Source organism: Cololabis saira, chromosome 1 (assembly GCF_033807715.1).
Source record: "Cololabis saira isolate AMF1-May2022 chromosome 1, fColSai1.1, whole genome shotgun sequence".
NCBI lineage: Eukaryota > Metazoa > Chordata > Actinopteri > Beloniformes > Belonidae > Cololabis > Cololabis saira.
In genome coordinates, this window is record NC_084587.1 from 10098645 (window position 1) to 10106507 (window position 7863).

Sequence of the window (7863 nt, forward strand, 5' to 3'; positions counted from 1 at the left end):
AAAGAGATGAACTGCTGTGTACTTTTGTACTTTGACCACATGAGGGATACAAATCCACACAGACTCAGCTAACCTCCTGTTACAGCCGTCCAAGCCTCCTCCCACTTTACACTTACTGGTTTAAAACAAGGATTATGTCTAACAAATGATGTGAACAAATGGATGTGGAGTGTGAATGATGAAACGGTTTGTACTTGCTCATATTTGGAATAATTTAACCCTTGTGCTGTCTTCAGGTCAAGGAAGGAGGAAGGGAAGAAGGGAGGAAAGAAGGAAGAAAGAAAGAAAAGAAGTCAGAATATCATTACCAGAAAAATAACTTGTTATTTAACAATTTTCACCTGTTTCAAGTAAATTTTCACTTGAAATAAGTAAAAAAAATCTGCCAGTGGGACAAGATTTATCTTCTTATTACAAGCAAAAAAATCTTGTTCCACCGGCAGATTTTTCTACTTATTTTAAGTGAAAATCTACTTGAAACAGTTGAAAATTGTTGTTTTTTCCAGTGATGGGTCTTCTAACAAATGATGTGAACAAATGGATGTGGAGTGTGAATGATGAAACGGTTTGTACTTGCTCATATTTGGAATAATTTAACCCTTGTGCTGTCTTCAGGTCAAGGAAGGAGGAAGGGAAGAAGGGAGGAAAGAAGGAAGAAAGAAAGAAAAGAAGTCAGAATATCATTACCAGAAAAATAACTTGTTATTTAACAATTTTCACCTGTTTCAAGTAAATTTTCACTTGAAATAAGTAAAAAAAATCTGCCAGTGGGACAAGATTTATCTTCTTATTACAAGCAAAAAAATCTTGTTCCACCGGCAGATTTTTCTACTTATTTTAAGTGAAAATCTACTTGAAACAGTTGAAAATTGTTGTTTTTTCCAGTGATGGGTCTTCTAACAAATGATGTTAACAAATGGATGTGGAGTGTGAATGATGAAACGGTTTGTACTTGCTCATATTTGGAATAATTTAACCCTTGTGCTGTCTTCAGGTCAAGGAAGGAGGAAGGGAAGAAGGGAGGAAAGAAGGAAGAAAGAAAGAAAAGAAGGAAGGAAGGAAGGAAGGAAGGAAGGAAGGAAGGAAGGAAGGAAGGAAGAAAGGAAGGAAGGAAGGAAGGAAGGAAGGAAGGAAGGAAGGAAGGAAGGAAGGAAGGAAGGAAGGAAGGAAGGAAGGAAGGAAGGAAGGAAGAAAGAAAAGAAGGAAGGAAGCAAGGAAAGAAGGAAGGAAGGGAAAAAAGAAGGAAGGAAGGAAGGAAGGAAAGAAAGAAGAGAGGAAGGAAAGAAGGGAGGAAAGAAGGAAGGAAGGAAGGAAAGAAGGGAGAAAAGAAGGAAGGAATGAAGGAAGGAAGGAAGGGAGGAAAGAAGGAAGGAATCAAAAAAAGAAGGAAGGAAGGGAGGAAAGAAGGAAGGAAGGAAGGAAGGAAGGAAGGAAAGAAGGAAGGAAGGAAGGAAGGAAGAAAGGAAGGAAGGAAGGAAGGAAGGAAGGAAGGAAGGAAGGAAGGAAGGAAGGAAGGAAGGAAGGAAGGAAGGAAGGAAGGAAGGAAGGAAGGAAGGAAGGAAGGAAGGAAGGAAGGAAGAAAGAAAAGAAGGAAGGAAGGGAGGAAAGAAGGAAGGAAGGGAAAAAAGAAGGAAGGAAGGAAGGAAGGAAGGAAGGAAGGAAGGAAGGAAGGAAAGAAAGAAGAGAGGAAGGAAAGAAGGGAGGAAAGAAGGAAGGAAGGAAGGAAAGAAGGGAGAAAAGAAGGAAGGGAGGAAAGAAGGAAGGAAGGAAGGAAGGAAGGAAGGAAGGAAGGAAGGAAGGAAGGAAGGAAGGAAGGAAGGAAGGAAGGAAGGAAGGAAGGAAGGAAGGAAGGAAGGAAGGAAGGAAGGAAGGGAGGAAGGAAGGGAGGAAGGGAGGAAAGAAGGAAGGAATCAAAAAAAGAAGGAAGGAAGGGAGGAAAGAAGGAGAGAAGGGAGAAAAGAAGGAAGGGAGAAGGAAGGAGAGAGCAGGAGGAAAGAAAGACAGAAGAATTTGACGAATTACCCAAAGACAGTACTAGGGCAAAAGATGCTTACAGTGTTTCATGCTTCTGGATTCTGAATACTTTTTTTTCTTTAACCACATTACTTGAACTTCTTTAATCAATAATAAGATGTTTTATATCCTTAACCAGGGAAATATTTAAATGCAAAAATAAAATCTGCTGTAATTCAGGGAATATTTTGTAACTACACTGTAAAAACTCACCAGTAAGAAAGTAAAAACGCAGTTCTAGCCAAGGCTTTTTTTTTTCTAACAACTTTAAAATAAGACTTGAAAGGTGGCCTGATGGTAACAGATGTGGGTTTGGGCCTGGAAGACCCGGATTGAACCGCCTTGGGCTCGTGAGCAAGGCCCTTGACGCTACACTGAAAAAACTCAAAATCTTACCAGGAATATTTGTCTAATTTCTAGTAAAAATGTCGAATTTTTAGTCAAAAAATCTTATTACACTTAAAACGAGAGTCATTACCAGAAAAATAACTTGTTATTTAACAATTTTCACCTGTTTCAAGTAAATTTTCACTTGAAATAAGTAAAAAAAATCTGCCAGTGGGATAAGATTTATCTTCTCATTACAAGCAAAAAAATCTTGTTCCACTGGCAGATTTTTCTACTTATTACAAGTGAAAATCTACCTGAAACAGGTGAAAATTGTTGTTTTTTCCAGTGATGAGTCTTGTTTTAAGTGTAATGAGATTTTTTGCAGTGTAACGGGCGTCGGAAAGATGTCGGCCCACTGCTCCTAGATTAACGAGTGACTAATTTCCCCGTGTGGGATGAATGAAGGTTAATAAAAAATAAGACAATTTTAACTAGATTTAGGAACATAAGGCTTATTTCTGGAAGAGCTGTTTTTGGCGTGTGAATGACCGAATATTCATCTTTTTTTTTTTTTTCATTCACCTGATTTCAAGTGTTTCTGCACATTTCCCTCCTCTAAACTGAATAGAATGATCCCCTTCACTGCGTGACTGTCTCCAGTAGATTTTGGCAGCCGGTCGGTATCTGACCATCTCCAAGTCTGACACATGTGAAGTCGGTCATTTTTCAAGATTGCTGACACGAAAGCAACGCCAGAGACTGAAAAGGAAGGAAAAAAATGAAGACGGGGGTGGTATGGAGGGGGGACGGGAATAAATCAGACATTTCTGAGCGGCTGTGGACGTGGGTTAAGTGTTCAGCAGACGACACTCAGCTCGGGGGGGAAATTACAGGCCCAGCTGCTGCAAACAAACAACGCCCAGCGGCAGAAGTCAGCATCACTGGAGTGGTCGGCTCTGCAAAGACGTGTTTACGCTCAGAAATAGTTGGGAAGCCGAAAAAGGGAAAAGTACTTTGTAAGGTCTTTTGTTCTGGAAAGTCAGGGTAATTTATTGGTGTAATAAAAGATAATAAACTGAACTCCCCAACGTCACAGACGTTGGCGGGAGTCTGGTGTCCTCAATCTGTCATCGGTCCTTTCAGAGCACTAATAAATTAAAAAAACAAACCGGTCCCATGACCAGCAGACGTGCACGTAGCACACTTTCATTCATGGAGCGATGGAGCCGCCGGTGTGAACAGGTGGAGGCCGACGGGGAGGCCGAGGTGACAGGCAGGAAAACGGAAAACCAGTAAAACCAGCTCTTCAGTCACTGATGTTCTGTGAATCGTGTTGAAGAGTCCAGGAGTTCTCCATAAAAGCTGATCGGAAATAGTGTTTTTGTTGGAAACATTTAAATATACACACTTAACTCTGTTAAGAGCAAGTTTTCCTTTAAAATAATATAAGATGCTAAACAGAGGTGTCAAGTAACAAAGTACAAATACTTTGTTACCTTACTTAAGTAGAAATTTTGGTTATCTATACTTCACTGGAGTAATTATTTTTCAGATGACTTTTTACTTTTACTCCTTACATTTTCACGCAATTATCTGTACTTTTTACTCCTTACATTTTAAAAACAGCCTCGTTACTCTATTTCATTTCGGCCTTTAAAAAAAAACTATCCAGTTAAATTGCTCCATCCGGATAGAGTGAATTTGGTTGTGGTTGTTTCAGATGTTCTTGTCCAGTTTTGTTCTTACATCCGTTCCCTCAGATTCCTGCAACTAAACTTGGATGTACATTCCAATAAAGGTTAGGATAAATGATAACGTGCCTCTGAAGTTTGACTTTTTGCACCATTACAATACTTATAGGCAACTAGTCATCATATCTGCTGCTCTCTGAAACACATGTTAATGCTCAATAGTACACATACGGTTCTTTAATATATTTGCATTATACTAAGATGCATTCATTTTCAATGGCTTTTGTCCTTAATGGCTTTTTTCCCCCTTACATTACTTTTACTTTTATACTTTAAGTAGTTTTGAAACCAGTACTTTTATACTTTTACTTGAGTAAAAAACTTGAGTTGATACTTCAACTTCTACAGGAGTATTTTTAAACTCTAGTATCTATACTTCTACCTGAGTAATGAATGTGAATACTTTTGACACCTCTGATGCTAAATATTATTTATAGGTGCCTTTCTAGTCGAGAACATGAGGTGGAAAAAAACCAACATATCGCCATAAAATACCTATAATATATAATAATCAACATATGAAGTGGATCAAAACAAACATGTTGCATGTTCTGTGGGAATTTTAACAACATTTTTGTCTTTAATAATAATGTTTTGTGCACTTTTTTTATTTGCGGACAACTTTTCTTTCTTTCCATTTGAGGTTCAGTGGTTTTATGTTTTAAGGTTTATGGTTGAATGTGTCAAGTCTTCTTTATTTCCCTCTTTCGTCAGTCTGCTTTCGTCTGTCCTTTTCAATCTTTCAATCTTTTCAATGTCCCCTTTTCAATATATTTATTTTTACTTTCTTGTCTTCCATCTATTTTTTCTTTCATTTCTTTCTTCTTACTTTCTTTTCATCCTTCATTTTTCCTTCTTTTGATTATTTCTTCCTTCTCATCCTCTTTTCCTCCTTCATTTCTTCTGTTCTTTAATACCTTCCTTCATTTTTCATTTATATCTCATCTTCTCATCCTCCTTCATTACTGTCTTCTTTACTTCCTTTGTTTCCCTCCTTCATTTCTTCCTTCTATTTTCCCTTCTTTTGTCTTATTACTTTCTTTTCGTCCTTCATGTTTCCCCTTTTTTCCTTCTTTTGATTATTTCTCCCTTCTCATCCTCTTTTCCTCCTTCATTTCTTCTGTTCTTCATACCTTCCTTCATTTTCCATTCATTTCTCACCTTCATTACTGTTTTCTTTACTTCTTTTGCTTCCCTTCTTCATTTCTTCCTTCTTACACTCCCTTATTGTATTCTCCATTTCTGCGTGTGGTGTTTGTCCGTCTGGGACGCTCTGGTGGTAACGAGGAGTTCATGGTCGACTCAGTGACCCCAGACTGTCCAGATCGGGCCGTACGATCGCGCCTCCGCCGCCGTGCTTGACAGTGGCTTTGAGGCGTTCCTGCAGAAATGCCCGGCATGAAAACCCAACACCTCCACTGTGGTCTCATCCGTCTACAACAGGACGTTGTTCCAGACGTCTCGAGGTTTTGTTCAGATGCCGTTTGGTGAACCTCACTTGTGCTTTTTTTTTTTTTTTTTTAGACAGAAGACCCTTCTTGTCTTTTTTAAAACCACATCTTATTTTCTTTCTCTTTTCTCTTCTCTGGAAACGCCACAGCAGTCGTGTCCATTCACAGCGTTTACTGTCCACCCTCAATGCCCCGAGTATAAAATATAAATCGAATAATTTGACAAAAAGGAAATTACAACTGGAGGATTACGGCCAGGCAGGAGAAAAATAAAAATAATATTGGAGAGGAGGAAGATTTTTTTTTCATTATGCACTTTGAGAAAAAAGTCGAATTGTCGAGAAAAAAGTCAAAATTTCGCCTTTTTTCTCAAAATTTCAACTTTATTCACGAAATTTTTACTTTTTTCCCGAACATTTCGACTTTTTTCTCGAAATTGTACTTCAACATTAATCTCGACATTTCGACTTTTTTCTCGTAAAAAAATAAAAATAATATTGGAGAGGAGGAAGATTTTTTTTTCATTATGCACTTTGAGAAAAAAGTCGAAATGTTGGGAAAAAAGTCAAAATTTCGTGAATAAAGTTGAAATTTTGAGAAAAAAGGCGAAATTTTGAATTTCTTCTCGAAACTGTATTTCAACATTATTCTCAACATTTCGACTTTTTTCTGGAAGCTGTATTTCAACATTAATCTCGACATTGCAACATTATTCTCTCTTTTTAATTTCTTTTTTCTTTTTTCTCTTTTTTTCTTTTCTTTTTTTCTTCTTTTTTTTTCTTTTAAATTTTTTTCTTCCTTTTTCCTTTCCTTTTTAATCTCGACATTTCGACTATTTCTCGACATTTCGACTTTTTTCTCGAAACTGTATTTCAACATTAATCTGGACGTTTCGACTTTTTTATCGACATTTCGACTTTTTTCTCGAAGTGCAAAATAAAAAAAAATCTTCCCCTCTCAAATATTTTTTCTCCAGCATGGCCCTAATACTGTTCCGTAGGACGATAAACTTTACGACAGATGTGCATAAAAATAAACAGTAAAGAACGTCAGTCACCACAGTCGTAGGCTCCTTCGTCCTCGCCAGCGACGCGTCCTATCAAGACGGTGTCGTCTGCAAATTTGGGGATAATGAAACTAAACCTTCTTTGGCATTTTTTTGCTGCTGAACCAAAATAAAAAGCAAACTTCTCTCTTTCTTACTTTGTGTGAAATGATACTTTGTGCGTGCAGATAAATGTGAGCGTCTCCGAAGCAGCGGGAGTTGATACCACGCGTGCAGAGGAGAACCAGCCGGACTGGTGACGTAAAGCAGGGAGCGCCGAGGTCGACACATCACCGCCTAATCAGACGGAGGTCAGGTTATTTCTCAACCGTCGGTTACACAAGCTCTTTAGCCTTTTTCACAGCGCGTGTGACGGTGGCCCTTTAATCCCCTAAAGATCTTGTGGTGAACTTCTCCAGAACACGCTGAAGACTCACTTATGTAACTCGCACATGCTGGCGAGGAGAATCTTTGTGGTGGTGGAGAGACACTGAAAAGAAAAAACTCCTAATGCCTAATAATCAAGTGTATGGTGAGAAGAAGGTGTTTTCTTTATTAAATTTAAAAGTGCAATAGAGAAAGATGAATAAAAAATAAATCCCCTGAATTATAAACACAAATATTCCACGTTTCATGTCTGTAAAGGATCATCAGGTTAACAGGTTCATTTTTCTAATTGTATTTATTTAATCTGTTTTTACCTGCATGACTTTCAAATCTTTAATCGGTGTAAAGAAGTCATTTAAAGGACTATAAATTAAAGATTTGAAAGGAAAACCTAATTTCAAAGTCATTTGTCAGCTAATTAACATCTATTTTAATTGATTTCTTGATGCCTAGAGAAACAAACTATTAATACTATTCTATTCTATTCTTACTGAAATGAAATTGCCATTTCATGGATATTTTTGGTTGTGTACTTTGTATTTTTCTTTGTTTCTTTTACCTTTTCGGTGATTTTGTATTGAGGGGAGGATTTTTTTATAAGCCCTTCGGGCTTCTTTTCCTCTCCTGCACAAATTATTTGTCCTTGTATGATAAAAAAAAAAAATGATTGTGTTATCACTGTGCAAATAAATAAATAAAAAAAAATAAATAAAAAAAAGAATTCAGCAGATAAACCTTCACTTGTATTAAAGCAGCACAACGTAACTTTCAGCTTTTCTGAGTTTGGCGGCATCTTGTGGACAAAAGCGGTATTGTTTTACCAGAAAGAACACTACGTTTCCCATGAGCACCAGCGCGTACTGCCGGAAAACTCCTGTCCCGTCGC